Source organism: Miniopterus natalensis, chromosome 10 (genome assembly GCF_054644295.1).
Source record: "Miniopterus natalensis isolate mMinNat1 chromosome 10, mMinNat1.hap1, whole genome shotgun sequence".
NCBI classification, from domain to species: domain Eukaryota; kingdom Metazoa; phylum Chordata; class Mammalia; order Chiroptera; family Miniopteridae; genus Miniopterus; species Miniopterus natalensis.
In genome coordinates, this window is record NC_142090.1 from 16,769,896 (window position 1) to 16,791,443 (window position 21,548).

General features: G+C 39.3%; 1 protein-coding gene and 1 long non-coding RNA gene across 2 annotated transcripts in view; one reads left to right on the forward strand and one right to left on the reverse strand.

Moving 5' to 3' along the window:
• The window catches only part of AHCYL2 (adenosylhomocysteinase like 2), a 146,582-nt gene that overhangs the window by 66,891 nt on the left and 58,143 nt on the right, over positions 1–21,548 (reverse strand). The gene's annotated exons all lie outside the window — the stretch shown is intronic.
• The window catches only part of LOC107537343 (uncharacterized), a 47,439-nt gene continuing 41,272 nt past the window's right edge, over positions 15,382–21,548 (forward strand). The window contains exon 1 of the long non-coding RNA XR_001603224.2: positions 15,382–16,444. This is a non-coding gene — a long non-coding RNA (uncharacterized LOC107537343). The remainder of the gene's footprint in view (positions 16,445–21,548) is intronic.

The window sequence follows — 21,548 nt, forward strand, 5'->3', positions numbered from 1 at the left end:
ATGTGTTCAGGTTTCTCCCATCCCAAAAAATAAATATATTTTCCACCTTCCCCTTTCAGCTACTGCTCTCTGTACTTGCTTTAGAGAGAAACTCTTTGGCTTTCTAAGCGCACTACATCCCCAATACTACACTTTCCATTCACTCCTCCATCTACTACAGTCCGCCTCCTGCAATCCACTGAAACTATGCGAAAGTCACTATGTCCTTGTTGCTCATCTAATGGAGAATTCTCAGCTTACTTTACCTCCCAGGAGTCTGACACTGTTAATACCTTTTCCTTGAAAGACTCTCTTCCTTTGGCTTTCCTACCATTATACCCTCCCTTTTTTTTAATCTCTAGGATACCTTCATTCTTAGTTTCCTTTGTAGTTTTTTATTTTTTTCATTTCTGATCCCTTAAATACAGAAGCCCTTGAGGATCCTAATCTGTTTCCTCTTTGCTAAAAACATTCTTTCCCATGTCCATGGCTTCATTACTATTATAGTAACCATCCATTTTGGGGACCTCGATTTAATGGACTTCAGATTTAACAGACAAAATTTCCGGTCCATATGTCATATGTGAAAATTAACACCTTGTTAATTTTAAAATGCTTTTAACCAAGATTTGCTTATAATTAAATTAACAGGTTATTTTTGTTGTTATTAATTTGTTAAAAATTTGTTATTTTTAACAAATTTTATCCTATGTTGGAAAAATATGTCCTATGTTGGAAAAAACACTGTAGTAACTTCGCCGACATAAACATTACATATCTACAACTATAGTCCACATATTTAAATCCAAGAGTCATCACTTGTAAATAATGTTCAGTGAATGATTAGCATATGATCACACTGTTATCACTGGAGGTAAGTTCTGTTGTTGAGTGGGGTGACTCTCTGCAGCAGTTTAACTGCCTGCTAGCTGATGATTTCTTGTGCACTAAGCCACACCCCAGCCATGTGTATCTGTTTACTCAAGGTGACTGGTGAATGCACAAATTTACTAGACCTATTCAGTTTAAATTAAAAATTACAGTGATACATATAGAAAACTTTTCTGTAGAATTAAATTTTTCATACATACTTAATTTTAATTACACAAACATGTCTACATAAGTAGAAACAGGTAAGGTAACTAACTTGACAATTTTTTAACATATGCATTAGGAAAACCTACTTTCTCATATAACGGACTTTCAGGTTTTACTGAAATGTGTAGATGACTTCTAAAACCCTGCATCTAATACCTCTCTAAGCTTCAGTTCTAAGTGGACAACAACCTACTACATTTCTTTACTCTAGATGTTCCCACAGGCACATCCAGCTTGACATAAAATTATTCACTTACTTTTTCTAATAAGGAAGATAAACAAAAAAATAAGTAAACAAATAGGTAGAATAATTAAATTTATGGTAAGTGCTATAAAGGAAATGATCAAGAAGCTAAAGGAAAGTGTAAAAGAAAAAAAAACTACCTTCAATAGAATGACCAAGGAAGGCATTTTAAAGAAGTTTTATTGATTTTTGAGAGAGAGAGAGAGACAGAAACATCAATGTGAGAGAGAAACATCAATCAGCTGCTTCCTGCACAACCCCTACTGGGGAATGAGCCCGAAACTGGGCATGTGCCCTGACCAGGAATCGACCCAGCGACCTTTTGGTGCATGAGACCATGCTCAACCAACCGAGCCACACCAGCCAGGGGTAGGAAGGCATTTTTAAGGTGATAATAATTGAGCTAAGGCTAGAAGGATGAGAGAAAGCTTGCTATATGAAAGGAAGGAAATAGTAGTTGCAAAGACTCCAATGTAAGAAAGACCTGGGCATATTTAAGGAATGGAAAGATAATTTCTGTGTTAAGAATTTTGTGAATGAAAGGTAAAATGCAGTTGCAAAGACAGAAAAAGGCCCAAACATGAAGGGCCTTATAAGCCAAGATAAAGATTTTGGGTTTTATTCTAACGGATGTCATGAAAGGATTTTAAGCAAGGGAGTGACCTAACCAATTTATATTTGCTGCTGTGTGGAAAATGGATTATGGACAGGTAAGAAGGGAAGATCGATTAGGAAGCACATGTAGTAGTGTTAGGTAGGTAGCTAGTTAATATTAAGAAAGGAAGGAAGCAAAGAAAATCAGACGTCAAGTCTAGTAAACTAGGGAGCTGAATGGGACAACAGACCTCATTCATTAGGAAGCGATAGCTTCGCACACTCCAGGGGACAGCAGCACCCACCCTCCAGTATAGCACTGGGACTGTGCGGAAAGAGGGAGAAGACAGGTAATTTCTCCACTGGGCACATGCCCAGGAGAAGCCAAAATGGCACAGGGGGTGCCTTTCTACTTTGAGGCAAGTGCAGCAGGAGCCAAGGTGGTGACCATAAAGAGGAGGTTCCTAGCCTGGAAAAAGAATACATTTGAACAAGGGACGGGAACCCAAGGGGATCTAGGAAATGGGTTGGTTAGGGGGAGGTCCCAGCACGAGCCCAGGAAGGACTGGGACACGGACTGGTTGGTTCAAAGGAGGGCCGCACCTTCCCAAGCCCAGGTCATAGCATCGAAGCTTAACAAAGGCCTCTGGGGGGTCACACAAGCGCACTCGCCCATTCATCGGCACGTTCTGGCTCTGTGGCAGCCAGGGGGGCCTAGCAGCCGCTCAGGCCCCACGCAGGGGCCCCAAGCTCGCACCAGCCACCCCGACTCCAAGCACTTTCAAGCGTGAGCCTGGGTGCGGCGAAGCCCCGCAGGCCCAATGCAGCCGGAGGAGGCCAAGCCAGCCCGCCGGGGCGGAGGCTGAGCTGGGTGACGCTTTGCAATGGCCGGCACTGATGGCACAGAGTTTCTGTGCCCTTTTCTGGGCTTGGTAAAGACAAGGCTGGACTTTTCCCACAGTGGGACAGACAGAGATGAGACGCTGGGAACCTGGTGGCAGTCTTTTATTTCTATTCCAATAAATCTTACCACCATGTCTCATTCTCCCATAGGCAGGGTTCCCAAATGCTTTTCTTGTGACTCTGTGAAAGGACCCCATTTCCACCAGCAACAGATCAAGTGAAATACGATGATAACCTGGAGTAGGCTAATATCAGTGAAGGTGGAGAAAAGCAGACAGATCTGAGGTAATTTCAACGGCAGAACTCATAGGATTTGCTCATGAATTAGATGTGGGAGGCAAGAAAAAAGAAATAAAGAATGACTTCCCATTCTGGTTTGAACAACTGGGTTGAAGGTGATTTACCTAGATGGAAAAAAAACTTGGGTGGGGTGAACAAGATAAAGCATTATGAGAAAAATGAAAAGTTCCACTGTGGACATGTTCAGTTCAGAACATCTGTGAAACATTTACATGGACATAGAAAATAGGTAGGTAGATTCTGAGTTTCCAAATTTCTAATTTTCATCTGAAAGCTTGAATTTTATCCACAACAAATACTGTTTTCCCTAAAATGACAGATTCACTTTGTTAATTTTCAAGAAAACGGCTGCCAAATGCTCAAGTCTGAATAATGATGGCTTGTCAGTCTGTTGTTCTTTCAAACAAAAGTGGTATTCCATAAAAAAGAGCTGGCTAAGCCTGCTGAGCCTCTGGGGGTGGCAGGGGTAGGCCAGCAACCAGGAAATGCTAAGGGCATTGGGGGAGGGAGTTCAGGGTTACAAGCCCTGGGTCCCACCGAAGATGGGGGCAGCTGGCTACAGAAGCTTTCACCCAGGCCCCTCACCCAGGCCCCTCCTGACGTGTCCCCCCATCCTGAGCCACCATGTGGCCCCCAGGCTGTGATTGCCTTCCTGACCTTGGTCTTGTCAGGTGGTAAAATGTCCAAAGACAGAGGTGGGGTGGCCACACCTAACACAATGGTAGGAGGGGTCAGGCCTTGGGTAGAGGATATGGAAGCCAGGAGCTCTGCCCCTCACCCACTCTGGGCAGGGTACCCCAAAAACAGTCCCAAAAGCTTCCTGCTTATTCCTAAGTGACCTGGTTTCCTGGCTGGTCAGCCCACTGTCCCTCCCCACCAGGCCCCTTTTCTGTCTTACTCTGCACTGGAAAGCCCACCCCCAGCTCCTCAAATATCCTCACAGCAGCCCCTTCCACTTGCAAGGCCTTCTGGCCTCCCTGAGAGGAGTTGGTCAGACACAGGTTCAAATCCTGATGCTGCCACTCTGAGCAAATAACTTCACTTCTTTATGCCTAGGTTGTTCCTTCTGTAAAATGGGAACACAGAAGTCCTTTCCACAAAGAGTTGTTGGGAATATTAAAATGAAGTAACACCTTTCTGTGCTGAGTGCCTGGCAGATAGAAGGGATGGAAAGTTAGTCATCACTATTATTTTATTAGTAGTATTCTCTATCCATTCTCAGCTCTTCCAGAACATTCTAGTATTTCCTTTCATCCTTGGGGTGACCCCCCCAGACCTATCTGATTCCACCCAGAGTTGGTCCTCTCACATTTAAGCCCCCTCTCCCTGCCTTTGCCAGCAAATTCTCCAACAATTATTGCAACAATTACCCAAATTGTTAATAATTTGTTATTACATGACGAGGGGACAGTTTCAAGGGGTCACAGGAGCCTAGAGATGCAATGGTGGCTCCCTGCCTGGAAGGGCTCCCCAAAGGACTAGACCCTTCAGCTGAGACTCGAAGGAGGGAGGAGTCCAAGGGCATCTGGCACCCAGCACCACCCTTGACCTGAAGGTGGGGTGACTTGTCTCCTCTGACGACTCTCCCAGGACTCCTGCCCTTGTCCCCCGCCCCTCCTGGGTGCCACACCCTGGGCTAAGAGCTCCCCATGCATTGGCTTGTGGAAAGAAAGAAGAAAAGAGAAAAAAAGAAGAGGCTAGTTTAGTTTGCAACTCAAAACCATGAGTGCTTTCCCTCAAGGCGACCATCACACCTCAGCATGCAGCAGGAAAGCTTTATGTGTACAGCCGGCCTTGGACAACACAGGGCTTAGGGGTGCCAACCCCTGCACAGTCAAAAATTCACACATAACTTTTGACTTCCCCAAAAGTTTACTAATAGCCTACAGAAAACAAGTAGCCGATTACCACATATTTTGTATGCTATATGTATTATATACTGTATTCTTACCATAAAGGAAATAGAGAAAAAATATTTTAAAAATTGTAAGAGTCCAGCCAGTGTGGCACAGTGGTTGCCCAGGAGATCAAGGTTCGATTCCCCATCAGGGCACAGGCCCACGTTGCGGGCTTGATCCCCAGCAGGGGGCGTGCAGGAGGCAGCCGATCAATGACTCATCATTGATGTTTCTCTCCCTCTCTGCCTCTCCCTTCCTCTCTGAAATCAATAAAAATAAAATTTTAAAAAGAAACATCAACATGAGAGTCATTTTTCTCTCTCTCTCCCTCTCCCTGAAATCAATAAAAAAAAAAAATTAAAAAAAGAAAAGAAACACCAATGATGAGAGAGAATCATTGGTTGGCTGCCTCCTGCACGACCCCTACTGGGAACGAAGCCCACAACCCAGGCATGTGCCCTGACTGAAGTCGAAGCGGGACATACTGGTTCATAGGTCAATGCTCAACCACTAAGCCATGCCAGCTGGGCTAAAATAGGTTTTTAAAATCTGGATTTTATTTTATTTGTTTTTACCTAGGTAACAAAGGTTCATGACACCAAGTTCAAGAGACATAAAGAATATATTGTGAGCCCTGGCTGGGTAGCTCAGTTGGTAGAACCTCTTTCCAAAATGCCAAGGTTGTGGGTTCCATCCCCCATCAGGGCACATACAAGAATCAACCAACAAATGCATAAATAAGTAGAACAACAAATCAGTGTTTCTCTCCCCCTTCTTCTATCTCTCCCTCAAATGAAAAGTCCCCCTTCCTACTCCTTTCCTTCAGCACCTGATTATCTTCTCTACAGGGAAATTCTCTTACTGTGTATTCTTCTAGAGATTTCTTCTGCATAAAAGCACATATATACATGTGGAATCTAATGAACAAAATAAAGTGATGAACAAAAAAGATCCAGAGACACTGAAGCATGCAACAGACCGACATATTTCAGAGGGGGAGAGGGTGGGAAGAGATTAACCAATGAACTTATATGCATATATGCACAGCCCATGGACAGGCAGAGCGGGGCAGGCCTTGGGGGGGAGGTGGGGGCGGGTCCATGGACGGGGGGTGGGGGAAAGGGGACATCTGTAATACTTTCAACAATAAAGATAAGTTTTTTTAAAAAGCACATATATACACACACGTGTGTGTGGGTATTCTTTATATCTTTTTCTACACAAATAGTAGAAAAAGACACACAGTTCTAGACCCTTCGCTTTCGACATTAGCTTGAAGATCGTTCCATATTGGTATATATGGCACTGCCCCATTCTTTTTAACTTCTGCACATTACTCTGTTTTTCAGATGTACCAATATTTATGTACCCAGCCCCCTACCAATGGATGTTTAGGTTATTTTCTCTACCTTTTGCTATTTGTAAATCACCACGGTAATACTGTAATGAATATTCTTCTGTATATGATAGTTCACACATGTGGAGAACAGGTATACGATAAATATCCAGAAGTATAGTTATTCTTTTTGGAAAAAATTACTTTTGCCATACTCTCCCCCAAAATCCATGTACAATAAAAAATGAGGGTTGAGGGTAGAGTATCCACCAGCCAGAAGCTAACCAATTACTGCACCTCAGTTTTACAGGCTCTTTTGTATAAATAGGTATAACCCAATATCCCTTTCCCATTTTTTTCAGAAACTGTTTTAGAACCCACAGAGGAGGGAGGTCCTAGTACTCAACATAGAATCATGGATAGTATCAATTAGAAAAGCTTTCAAGTACGAAGTGGCACTTGGGTATAAAAGTAAACAAGGTAAAAAAAAAAAAAAAAAAAACACAACTGAAAGGAGATTCAAATAGTCCTTAGCTTAGTAAAATAAATTTCTTTTAATTATTGGAATTGGGTGTTTCCCTCATCATTTCTTACCCCTGGTAATATAAAAATCCAGACATTTATACCTATACACTCACTAGGCCCTAATTATATCTTTCCAAGAACTGTAACTGTTCACTATCACTACAAAAAAAAACTTGACAGAGGTGGTGAAAGTGAGCAAGGGAAGCAAAACCTTCCCATTAAGCAGTAGCAAACAACTGAAAATAAAAGGCCTACAAATCCTAGAGTATTAGCTCAGTGATTTCAAGTTTAGACTAGTAGTCCTGAGTTATTTGACTCATCTCCATGCAGTTTCTTATTACAGCTCGGTTTTTGTGTTGTTTTTTAACAGACTTTATTTTTAGAGCAGTTTTTCACAGCAAAATCGAGCAAAAAGTACAGGCAGTTCTCATATAGCTCCTGCCCCCCTAATACACACAGCCTCTCCCACCATCAACATCCTGCACCAGGATGGTACATTTGTCATACTGACAAGTCATTAGCACCCAAAGTCCAGAGTTTACATTAGGGTTCTTTCTTGGGGATGTGCATTCTATGGATTTGGCACATGTATAATGACACGTATCCACCACCACTATACTACCATACAGAAGAGTTTCACTGCCCTAAAATTGCCCTGTGCTCCGCCTATTCATCTCTTCTACTCCACCCCACCCCCACCCCCACCCCCATCCCCACCCCCGATCTTTTCACTTTTTCGTTGTCTCCTTAGTTTTGCCTTTTACAGAAAGTTGTAGACTTGGAATCATATAGTATTTAGCCTTTTCGGATTGGCTTCCTTCACTTAGTAATATGGATTTAAGGTTCTTCCATGTCTTTTCATGGCTTGATAACTCATTTCTTCTCAGTGCTGAATAATATTCCATTGTCTAAATGTCCTATAGTTTATTTATCCATTCACTTACTCAAGGACATCTTGGTTGCTTCCAAGTTTTTGCAATTATGAGTAAAGCTGCTATAAACATTCAGTGTGGACATAAGTTTTCAGCTCATTTGGGTCAATACCAACAAGCTCAATTGCTGGATTGTATGGTAAGGGTGTTTTTAGTTTTGTAATGAACTGCCAAACTGTCTTCCGAAGTGGCTGTCCCATTTGCATGCCCGCCAGCAATGTGTGATGAGAGTTCCTAATGCTCCACTCTAATAGTGTTCTTTAAATTTGGGTTTTCCCTGATGACACACGATGTGGAACATCTTTTTATATGCGTATTTGCCACCTGTATATCTTCTTTGGTGAGCTGTCAAAGTTTTTGCACATTTAAAAAAATTTGGGTTGTTTGTTTTCTTACTGTTGAGTTTTGAGTTATCCCCTCCAGGAAAAATATTTCATGTTTGTCCCTCAAAGTTCTACCGTAACTTTCAAGTAACAGCTTTACCTTTTATAGAAAAAAGAGACTAAATACAAGAAAACAGTAAAATATCTGATATAGACTCTCACACTCCAACCACCAGGCCTACCTAATTCACCCCAGCTTCTCCTTCTTCCCCCCTTTCATTGAAGGGTCTCACCTTCTGCTCTAGAGTCCATTCCCTCTCAGGATCTGGCCCTTATCTTCCCAACCCCATATCCCACCATTTACCATCTTTCTCACAATACCAATATTCTTTTCCAATGTAAGGCCTTTGTACATGCTGGCTATGCCTTCTTTCCTTCATAACGTGCAATTTGGGGTTAACTTGGTTATTTATTTTGTCTATTCTCCTGTGCAGTGGACTCCTCACCACTACCACAATGGCCTTAGGCAGCCATGATCAGATTTCTGTCCCAATAAATACATTTACCGTTTAGAGAACATCTTATAAATAGAATCGTAAAATATATATTCTTTTGTGTCTAGCTTTCTTCACTTAGGATATTTTTTAGACTCATCCATACTGTTCCATGTGTACTTCATTCTTTTTATTGCTAAGTAGTACTCATCTCTATAGATGTACCATAATTTATTTATCCATTTACTTGTTGATAAAGTGTTCTTTACAGTTTGGAGCTGTCGTGTGAACACAGGATTTCATTTTCTTGGGTAAAGACATATAGGTAGGGGTAAAAATTGCTGAGTCATTTGGTAAGTATATGTTAAATTTATAAACAAGCTAGAAAAGTTACCCACTAGTAATTCATGAACGTTCCAATTAATTCATATCTACATCAATATTAGGTATTGTCAGTCTTTTAAATTTTAGCCATTCTAGTGGGTGTGCAGTGTCTCATTGTGGCTTTACTTTGCATTTCCCTAATGACTATGATGTCAAACAACTCATGTGCTTATGGCATTCATATAGCATCTACTGAGGCATATCTCTTCAAATCATTTGTCCACTTAAAAAATTGGATTGTGTGTCGTATTATTAAGTTGTAAGGGTTCTTTATGTATTCTAGGTACCAGTCCTTTGTCTGGTATATGTATTAAGAATATTTCTTCCTTTCTGCGCCTTGCCTTTGAAAGTAAGTTGACTTTGGACAAGTCCATTTATCAAGATTTTTTTTTTAGGATTTTTGTGTGTGTGTACTAGGAAATGTTTGCCTATCCCAAGGTTGTGAAGATTTTTTCTTTTGTTTTCTTCCACAGTCTGAGATCCATTCTGAGTTGTTATACATGGAATGGGATAAAGTAAAGGTTCAGAAGCACAGAAAGTACTACAGTTGTCCACCTTCGCTAGGCACAGAGTAATCTCACGATGAAGGCTTTATTCGCACTCCAATGCAGGACAAATAAGAAAAATATGAAAGTTTTCATTCTCAATTCACTATAAACAGACACCTAAAAAAAACCAATATCCTAGTGCCCTCTAGTGGGGATAAACTGTAGGGATATGCCAAACGGAGAGAGATGGGCTAATAAAACATTACTCAGGGGAATACTGAATGCCAGCAAATGGTTTTCATTTATTCTCCTCACTCTTTTTAAAACAAAAAAATTAAAACTAAAAGGAAGCGATTTTCTATTTTAAGCTAATAAAATGTGAATGAAGTGACATAGAAAACTGGTTAGAAAAACAAAGCAGGTGTTTGGAGTTTGTATTCTGCCAGCCTGCTTCCCTATACAGACGAAAGGATGACCAGAGGTCAGAGGAGAAGAGGAAGGACTTTACATAGCTGACTGAGCAAGGTATAAATGAAATGGTTTAAGATATATAGTTTAAATATACTGTTAAGATATATGTATATGTTAATATGTACTTTAATATAATGCAATACATAATAATGTATAATATTAGGGACACACACAATATATTTTTCTGGAAAGGAACACAAGCAGCTGTCAACAACCATGATTACCTGTGAGGACCAGGAGTGAGTAGGGGGAAGGGGAAGATTTATATATTTTAAATATATGTGATAAATGCTCTTTGTAAAATGTAGGTCCATCATTTTGAAACAGTAAAATGGAATTTTATATGCTTACCCATGAACCCCTAAAATACATGGGAAGTGAATACTATTTTGTTCTGAACAGTCTGTTTCAATAGTTGATTATAATTAACTCTTGCTAAGTCCCACAGGGTACATAGCTACATTAACCACCAGCATTCTAAACACACAACAGGAGAAAAACAATCAATTAAAAGTATTTTCCAATATCAATTCTGTTCAACAACTTAATCCTTTAACTATTTCCATATCCCCAAAGCTCCCAGGATCTGAAGAAGAAACCCAGAATGTCTGCTCTCTGCATAACTCATTCTTGAGCTGGCTCTTGTGCTATTAGCTCTAAAGTCATTTTTCCAAATGGCCTATCAAAATTTTCCAATAGCTTCAGAAGAACTTCCTGCTGAGTCTCAAAGTCTTTTGCTAATTCTACATATAGCCCCATCTCTGAGGAGCCACAGCCTCACTTAGCTAATGGGCCTTCTGATCAGAAGACTGAGATTATGGAAAGTTCCCTCATATTTTAATCATTACTTCTTGGGATATTCACCTAGGTTTCCTTCTTCCTTCCTACTTTAAAGAAAGAGATCATCTCGTCTCTTTCAAACTCTCTCCTTTATACTTTCATGTTATTTAAAAATGTACTTTTAAAAATCTCACTATTATTAGTCTAGTCACTTAGGTTGAACACTTGTGTCATCATTACTCTCCCTCTCCTTCTGAAAATGTTCTTTGTTTCTTCTTGATACTACCTTTGGGCTAAATCAATAGGGAGGACTCTAAAAAGACTCTCAGGTTCTGGCCACTCTGCTACCAGCTGATAGGTACTAACAAGGTCCAGAAACACCTATCTGGTTCTCCCCTACACTTCTGCAATTCCTCTAAAATGCCTTTGCTGTCTTCTTTATATATGCTCTTTTCACTTTTTAAATTTACTTTCTATTAGCCTCCCCTACTTTTTTTCTAATGCCAAAGTGTATAGTACTGCCTATCTGAAGCTTTACCTTTATATCCTTGGAGATAATCCACTCTTATGAATTTCTGTTAATTTTTTTGAATTTTTTAAGAGTTTATTTAGCCAAATTCTGTTGTAATTATTACCTAAGCCACTGAACAGGCCTGCTTATAGCCCAGGCTCCTTTACAGGGACATTCTTTACTTCATGTACCTGCCAGATCTTTGCAACTGTTAGTTAATTCTCAAGATTATAGGCAGATTTTACAGTTCTTATTTCTACTATCTTACCCAAAATGTTTTTTATATGATAATCATGAGTGTGTCAACCCCACCCTAGAAATTCATAGAATTCTGTAAGATCACTTTGGGGACAATGACTTACAGTTCCACCCTCATTGGCCCCAGCACCCCAGCACCATCACCGCTGCCACCACACAGCTCCCTTCCTTCCCATAGCTCTTTATTTCTCTCTCTGGAAAGTGGTACCAAAGAATTATATGCTGTGATTTTAGTTAATTCCATCTGTAAGGGTAACTTGTAGAAGTAATTTGTATTTCCAAAAGTATGAAGTACTAAATACACTGAATAAGCCTCCCACTGTAAACAACTAAATATATAGTATAAACACCTATTTAAACTTATTACTTGGTTGGCAAAATGTTATAAACTGGCAGGGCTAAAAAAAGGAGAAGCCCCAAGTAAAAATTATTCAGCTGAGCATTCCCATAAAACTGACCCAGAAAACTGTGAGCAAAGTAAAATGATTGTTTAAAACCTCTAAATTCTGGCAGTAATTTGCTATGTAACAATACCAACTGTAACAGGTATTACACAGTAGTGGGCAAGCTCTCCACTTTATATTATTTGAAATCAATGTGGAATCTTGAAGACATCTTTGCTTCACTTCTATTTTTTCTTGCCTTAGAATTTCAGAGAGATTTCTAAAAATTCCAAACCACCCATTTCTTAGGTATGGAAACTTAGGCCCACAGAAGTGAAATCAGAGAACTAGTCACAGACCAAATTAGTAACAAAATATAGATCAAAAGCCCTGGCTGGTGTGGCTCAGTTGGTTAGAGCATCAGCCAGTGCGCCTGAGTCACAGCTCAGTTCCAGCCAGGGCACATACTGGGGGCTTCGGGTCGATGCCCGCTCAGGGTACATACATGAAGCAACTAATTGATGTTTCTCTCCCTCTCCCCTCCTCCTCTTCTTTCTCTAGAATCAAGGAAAAGCATATCCTCGGATGAGAATTAAAAAAAATAACAACAAAAAACAAAACCCATGCTTGTTGATATTCAACGTAGTGCTTTTTCGCCCTAACTGAAACTTCTCTGGATCTTCTCCTTCCTTTTTTCATTCCACTCTTTTTCCTTGTGGTGGGAAGGTCACCGTAATATCAATCAATCCATCTTTCGATACTTCCCTCCAAAGAGCCCAGACGTATGTACAACTCATGGACTTAAAGAGCATTTCCTAGTTCTCCTGAGCCTCAAGCCTTGTAAGGTGCCAGTCTCCTGGGGCAGCTGATAAGTGTGTATGATTATCTACAATAGAAAGCAAATTTGTTACCAAGTATACCTTGGTAAGGGGATGGGGGTGATGACAGTAGAAGGGCATTATCTGGTAATAAGACTGACATACCTTCCAGCAAGGAAGACAGCAGGAACCCATTCCTGACCTAGACTGAAAACTGCTATGCTCTGGCAACTGTAATATGCAAAGGTTATCTGCAGGTCTGACCATTTCCTAACAAAGGTCTAATTAGCAGTAACGGAGGCTGGTACACTGGATAGCGTCAGGAAGGAACCAAGAAAAAAAATTAAAAGACAAAAAAATAAACAATCCAGCTGATGTGGCTCAGGGGTTGAGCATTAACCTATGAACCAGGAGGTTGGATTCTAGGTCAGGGCACATGCCCAGGTTGCGGGCTTGATCCCCAGCAGGGGGCGTGCAGGAGGCAGCCAGGCAATGTCACTCTCATCATTGATGTTTCTATCTCTCTCTTTCCCTTCCTCTCTCTGAAATCAATAAAGATATATTTTAAATAAATAAATAAATAAATAAATAAATAAATAAATAAATAATAAACCAAACAGCACCAGAGAAACAGACGGTAATAAAGAAAGAAAAACAAAGCAGAGGGAGGTTGCATGAATGCCGCATAACTATGAAGTTATGCAGACATCTTCCCACAGGCCACATCAGAACAGCTGGATTTGTAGTTTTTCATCTGTATTAAACTGGTTGCTATGTATAAACTTCTACAGCATGACCTCAAAGTAAGATTGCTAATAAAAGGAGCTTAAAGTTTCTAAATTCCAGCTTAAAACTAATTGAAACCACTCTAATATCCATCAACAGGGTTGATTTTGACTGCATGAACTGAGGTACATTCAATGGAATATCTGTAAAAAGAGGAAGCTTTGTTGTATTCACACAGAAGGTTCGCATTATGGGAACCTTTTATGTAAGAAAGGGGGGAAAAGAATAAATATATGTTATTACTTATATTTGCATAAAGAAACAAGAAATGAAGACTAGGTCATAAAAAAAAGTTTCTGGCTATTTACATGTAAGTTCACTATCAACCTTACTGCCCAGCAAGAGACTTAAGGTCATTATAATGGTACTTATTTAACTTTTGCTCTTTCCTAGCTTAAAGATGAACTGACCATCTGGAGGGAATGCTTGATTTAGTGATATATGGCACAACAGAGTCTGAGGATGGAGTATACGATGCTGATTAATTTCCAAAGTCTCCTCAAATCAGAGAAGACTTTTTCTCCATATCTGAACTAGATGAGTAACTATCACACTCTCTCCCCCCACAATAATGTTTCAGCCTATGTTTACCTCCACTAACCCCTTTACAACACTTATAACTTAAATAAACACCTTACTATCGAGTTCCAAGTACTTACCTAGTCTCTGTGCCTTATGTTTTAGGCTTCAGCTGTTATCATGCATCTAGTTGTAATTAAAAATGCCTGTAAATTACTGACCAGCTCACTATATGTAGTCTTTGCATAGCGCTTCCAGTGAACATTTAATTAGATACCCTGGAACTACTCTTTTTTTATGCCAATCTCTAAAAGTGTAACCCGTTATAACCAAAAGTCATAAACCCTATGCCATGCTCTACAACCTTTCATTTTCCTAGGTTTTCCAGTCCTGAAAGACAGCTTAGAATCTATTCATTCCATCCCCAAATAGCGATGGTTTCCAACATGCAACCAAATAGGAAAAAAGCTGTTGGTCAGTTACATCTCTTAGCTGCTGGAAAAAATGACTAAGGACCAACACAGATAGCTACAGGCGACATATAATCAGAGCAAGAATCGAGACTAGGAATGTAAACACCATACTCTCTTCTTTCAGTTTCTACCTTCTGGCCTTCCCAATTACTGTCACCACTTCCTCTAAGGAGGGAGGTTGTCTGGAGCAGCTGGTTTACTCATTAGCTTTATTTGGTTTACATGGCAACAGAAATGCACAAAAAGTCAGGCACAAAAGAGAGCTATTTGTTTATGATTGGTTCGAATTCTTTTCACCAAGGTAAAAAGACCCTTAAACTAACAAAAAGAATTGGGAGACAGGAGAGGTAAAGAAGGATTTTCTGGTGAAAAGCTAAGAGAGATGGGCCTGGTGAATTGCTAACTGTAAATTTCTAGAAACTCTGCTTCTGGTTTCTGAATCCTGTTACCAGTGGCCACGGTCCCAGATCTAGGGAACAAACTGAATAATGGTTACAAGGTAATTATTTAAAGATCTTTCAACTGTTCACATGTTCAGATCTCAGAATAACACTGCCATTTCAACCTTACAGTTTTTATAAACTTGAGCCAAGATGAAATTACAGGCAACATCAAGACTGGATACACCCAAACTTAGAAATATATCTCTCTTCAGAAACAGAGGGGAAGAGGGAATGATTATTTTTTTAATACACCCCACCCCTCTGCTATGAAATGAATATATTTTTAAAATTTTTAATAAGCCTTGGCCGGTGTGGCTCAGTTGGCTGGGTGCTGTCCCATGCACCGGGTGGTTGCAGGTTCAATTCCCAGTTGGGGAGCACGCCTGGGGTTGTGGGCTCGATCCCCGGTAGGGGGCATGCAGAAGGCAGCCGATCAATGTATCACTCTCACATTGATATTTTTCTCTCTCTCTAAAAATCAATTTAAAAAAAATTTTTAAACTTTAATAAGAAGTCATTCATGTTCACTGTGGAAAATAAACAAAAGACAAAGATCAACCATAATCCCAACATTCAACTATTATCATTGTTGACAATTTAGAACATATCCTTCTGGTAAATTTTATATGCAAAAAATAAGACCATGTTATAACCTTTTTTCATGTAATATATTATTACATATTTCATGTCTATTATATCATTAAGTACTGTAATTGAGAGCATGAATTTTAAAGTCAGACAGACACAACTGGGTTTCAGCTCTTCAACTTATTGTGTGATTTTAGACAAGTTATCTAACCTCTCTTAATGCCTGAGTTTCCTTACATATGAAATGGAAATAGAAAGTGCTTACCTCACAGGCATAGTATTTTAAGGATTAAATAAGATAATAGATAAAAGAACAAATCAAGTACATAGTAAGCACTCAACAACATACCTTTTATTAAGTGGCTAGTATCCACTGAATAAATAATAAATGTATCCTAGCTTATTAAAAATTCCCTACTGTCAAAACAAAGATGTTTCAAAATTTATATTATAAGTAGCAATGCAAGAAACACTGAATCTAAATCTTTACATGTCTGTGATTTTTTAAAAACTAAATTCTTAGAAGTGGAATTCAAAGTCAAAAGGAATAACATGTTTTCTATTGCGAAAGTGCCTTCCAGAAAAACTGTACCAACTTATATTCCCACCTGCATGTATAAAAATATTCATCTCCTCACTTTCATCCACATAGAAATTTTAAAATATTCTTAAAATATTATGCATGTGTTTTTACAGCTTGTGTTTTAGATTTATAAACTATACAATTCTGATAGGAAATTCCATCAATGATGAGAATCATCAATCGGCTGCCTCCTGCACGCCCCCTACTGGGAATCAAGCCCGAAACCCCGGCTTGTGCCGCGACTGGGAATCGAACTGCAACCTATAGAACTGCGGCCCCCTGGTTCATAGGTCGACATGCAACCACTGAGCCACAGCCAGCCAGGCCTAACAGGTAACTTTTGATTGTGAACTCCATATCTATCTGGTTGAGATTTTCTCAATTGTGCTCCATCTGAGGCTCTTCCTACCCAGCCCTTCCTTTCCTGCCTTCTTTCACAATTGTTAGACTTGGGTCGCACTGTGAAAGCTCTGCCTTTAGAGTTCACAGGTGCTTCCCTACATCTTGTATCTCTAAACTTGTCTTGACATCAGCCTCCCAGAGGGTCTACACTGACCTAGGGAGCATAAGATAATTTAGTTTAATTGAGGAAAGAATCAGCTACCTGTTTAAATGGGACCTGAGTACACGTTCTTTCTTTTTTTAAATCTCACCCAAGGATATGTTTAGAGAGAGAAGGGAGAGAGGGAGGAAAAAAACACCAATGTGAGAGAAACATTGATCGGTTGCCTCCAGTACATGGCCCAAATGGGGATTGGACCCACAACCGAGGCATGTGCCCTGACAGGACATTGAACCCACAACCTTTTTGGTGCACTGGACATGCTCCAACTAACTGAGCTATCAGGCCAGGGCGAAACAATTTTCAATCTCAGCGTACTATGGCCTTTTTAATAATTATTTTACTTGAACACTCAAATACATTTGCCCCAGGAGACAGAGCTAACTCTAAGTAAATAACCATCTTTTTCTTGTCCTGTCTTGAACTGAGAAATAACTCAGAGACCTGGCCAGCAATGAGGGCAATGGTACCACTATCTGGCATTTAAAATATCCTAAAGAATAAATATGTTATCAGCCCAAGGTTTCTTCATTTCCATCACCAGAGAAAATCTCAACTCAAGGATAGATGTTATGCCATCTTGTGACAGGCAACATTCATTTAAATAGGATTTTATATGTAAAGTTTACATTTTGCTTATATCTAGCATCATTCTGTTTCAAAGGGATAGTCTCATGAAATTTGCCAAAGTTTCTAAATTACCGAAACAGAGAATGTATAAAGCCTACAATGACCTGTGTTTTACTTTAGAACCTCAAGAATCATGTTACCTTGTGTGTAGTGCTCAATATACTGTGTGTGGCTAATACATAAAAACCAATCCTCCATAACCTGCCTTCTAGGACAAAAATTCTCTTTAATGACAAGACAAATCAGCAAATTTTCAAGGGAAAGAGCTTCTTAAACCTCACATTTTGACCTTACGGCTTCACTATAAAAAGTTCTGAGGGATGAAGATGACACCATTACCCAAGAACTGTATCAGGACAGTCCGTTTAGAGAGGCATAAATTTGCCTGCCCTTAGTTTCAACTTCCCACAAAGTCCCTGATCCAGGCTAAATAATTCCTCTCTTGTTCTAATGTTAACACTCTTCAGATATTTGGGGGTCTCCCTCTCTCCCTCCCTCTCTCTTTCCGTCTCTCTCAGACCTTATAGTTGCCAGAATTCAGTCTAGCCTGCATGCTTAAAATCTTTAACTGATCTTCATAAATTCATCTATTTATCCCTTTCAGCACTACAGTTGCCCTCAGAGCTCGCCACCTCCTGTTTCTATCTTGCTGACACTGTGCTAAATGTAATACTCCCAGTGGGATCTTGCCAACTCCCTATGCTATGGCACAATTCTTCTTTGTTCGTGCCTAGAATAGCACTGGCTTTCCTTCGACTGCCGGATCACATTTCAAGCCCAAACCAAGCTTGTTATCTGTCATTACTGTCAAGTCTCACTTGCCCTCTGGGGTTTCATCCCCCCCATCAGATCGCTTGTATCTCCTCTTCAGCCTCTGAAACAAGAGTATAATTGCACCCTAATGCTAATTTCCCAGACAATGAATACTGTTCATATTTTGGCCTGATATTAATAATAGAAATTACTTATTGACAATTTTCATACTGAGTTTTTTCCCTTATTGGATTCCTCCCTAAGCTCTTTCCTTGTTAAACCCTCACTCAAACCTATGTTCTCCTTCTAGTAACTGTTTTAGTTAAAACAAAATAGATCGCATGCCCCCCATATTTCCTGTAGTTCAATAAACCTTTACTAAGCACCCACCAGATGTGGGAGTTGTGGATAAAAATGAATATATTGCTCAATCATGTGAGCAATGAACAGAGGCTAAAGGACTATAAAACAGGAAGGAACATGGCCAGTGTCTCAGAACCCGACACAAGAGTAAAGAAGAAGTGAAAGGAGGGCGACGGAGGAAAGAAAGTCAGTCCGGTGTCAGCTTCAATAGTGCGGGTGAGATGTCAGAACTTGAAATTTGAAATTTTTCAGGAGGAAAAAAAAAAAATCAAGATAGCTATTTTCAGGCTTTCACTTACTGAGCATCAACTATGTGAAAGGTGCCGTATTACTTGCTTTCCAGAGTTTAGCTCGTTTAATGGTTCCCATAACCCTGTCAGGTAGATACTAGCATCTTAAATCTAACATACGAGGAACCCAAGGCTCAGATGAAACAAAGCTAAAAATGCAATAAATAAAACAACCACCAAAAGGAGTCAAATTTAGCAAACTGTCCTCTCTACTCTCACTGTGGGTTTTCAAACATTATTCTAGATAGATACCCTTCATCTAGTCACAGACAGCCTCATTTCCTCTATTTCAATTCATTCATTCAGCAAATACACACTAGGACCTAGAATGTCCTAGACTGTACATAATACTACAGTCAATGCGTTTACAATCTGGTGGAAGATAGATATGACATAAGCACAATAAAATCTAGAATTAGAAACTAATAAAGAATTATAAAAGAAAAGAACAGGGTATTATGAGAAAGCATAAGAGAAGAAGTTAATTTAGAGTTGAGGGAGGAAATATAAGAGACAGCCTCCTGAGAAAATGACATTTGAGACCTAAAGGTAGAATGAGAAAGAAGGATGACCTGAAGGTGAAGCTGCTCTCCTCTCCCGCTGTCTGTGAGGCTGCCACCTGCTACCTCTGGTCGCTTCATCTCATTTGCTGAAAACTCTCACAACTAGCTCATAACTCTGGGTCTTCAAAGTTCGCAGGCATGACGTATCTAACCAAATGCTTGACACCTCAATTCCTTTTTACTTTCTTTAATGACTTCACCTGGCAACCTTGTCAGTACCTATAACTGCTACGCTTTTGAAATCCAAAGTTTAAATAGCGTATTTCATCAAATCTAAGGTGCCATTAATTGGAAGACTCACCATTATTTCACATACCAATAAGAAAAAAGTGTTACCACTTAAACTGACTCAACTTCAGAGATGTTAAAATGGAAAAAAATATCCCTAAACTCAACAAGTCATGGTATTTTAACTGATAACAACTTCTGACCCTTTTATCGGTCTCTCACTTGATTTTTTTCCATTATATCTACTCTTTGGCCTTAACTATACACCTCCAGAAACTTGACCCTTTTATACTGTCCCAATCTGTTAGCTCTTGCCTGTTAGCAAAAAAAGAGATTGGGTTTTAGATACATGAATTTAGAGAAGAAATTTTATAACTTCACAGCACTCTTGCGTAGGAATACACAGAAACAGAGAAGGCAGATTATAAGAGTAATCCAGAAACTTGGGGACTGGTAGAGAATAAAAGCCAAGGGGGTTGAAAGTATTTACAGGTGACTAACTGAAATGACCAGCAATTTGTAACTATCAGTATTTATAATTTAATGCTTTAAAATACTTATCTCCAAAATGTACTAGACTGATGACCATAGGCCATCACTGAAATTGTCTGTAATGACCCACACCAGCCTGCCCATATCATGTGGCCCATGTGTCCAGACATCAATACCACATGCCCTTCACCACAGCAAATAATTTTTCATTATAATAATGGCTTATTTTTTAAAATCACTTTAGACTATGTAATTCCATTATCTGAACATTTCTGGCTTTTAAACTCACATAAATAACTTCTCCAACATATGTAATTATGCACTAAAACATTCTTTTAAACTATCATTCTGGTGTTTTTTATTTAAATTGTCTAAACTCTAGAAATAAAATAAAATCAGAACAGATCAGAATCCATTTGTGTGAATAAAGAATCACCTATAAATACAAAGTTGAGTACTTCTACATTGTGTGTGTACAACACCCACCTGACAAGTCATAAGACCATGAAAGTAGTCCTAAAACTTGGGAAATTCTCTTCTAGACCATTACCTCTATCAGACATAAGAACTTATTAGTGAATTTTTTAAATGTTTTTAGATATAAAACTGGGGTCAGCTAATTACGGCCTGCAGACCAAATTTGGCACACTGCCTATTTTTGTGTAGCTCACCAACTAAAAATGGTTACTACATTTTCTAATGGTAAAAAAATAAAATAAAACACTTAAAAAGTCCTGGCCAGCTGGTGTGGCTCAGTTGGTTGGAGCATTGCCCCATGCACCAAAGGGTCGCTAGTTCGATCCCTGATCAGGGTGTATATGGAAGACAACGGATCTCTCTTTCTCTCTCTCTCTCTCTCTCTCTCTCTCTCTCTTCAATGAAAAACATATCCTCAGGGTAAGGATTAAAAAAAAAACACACACTTAAAAAGAATAAATACATCATGGTGCATAGAAATTACATGAAATTCAAATTTCAGTTTCCATAAATAAAGTTTTATTGGAACACAGCCACACTCATTTGTTTATGTATTGTCTATGGCAACTTTTATACTACAACAGCAAAGCTGAGTAGTTAGTTGCAACAAGATTGTATGGCCTGCAAAAACTAAAATACTTACTATCTGACACTTAACAAAAAAGTTTGCTCACCCATGGCCATCCCCAAAATAGTCTTATTTTACTGTATGATTAATTCAATGATGGCAGTAACAATTATTTCCAAATGGGCACAAGAGCTTGAACCAAGAGGAATTTAGAAAATGATGACCTTAAGTCAATTAAAATTAACAAAGTTCAAACAGTTTAATAAGTAAATTAGTCTTAATTCAATTGGTAGAATGACAGATATTGAACATACTATTGCTAATATGCTACTTTATAAGGGTTCATCTCTTTGGTTTAGTTATTATAAGCCCTCACCCTGCATCTCTTCAATTATTTCCCAAGCAATCTTTAGTAAGAACTCTCCAAAACTCTAGAAATTTTAGGAAAAGCTACAGAAAGGTATAGTCTTTAGTCACTGCAACCATACCTAGATACCTTCCACAGCTCTCA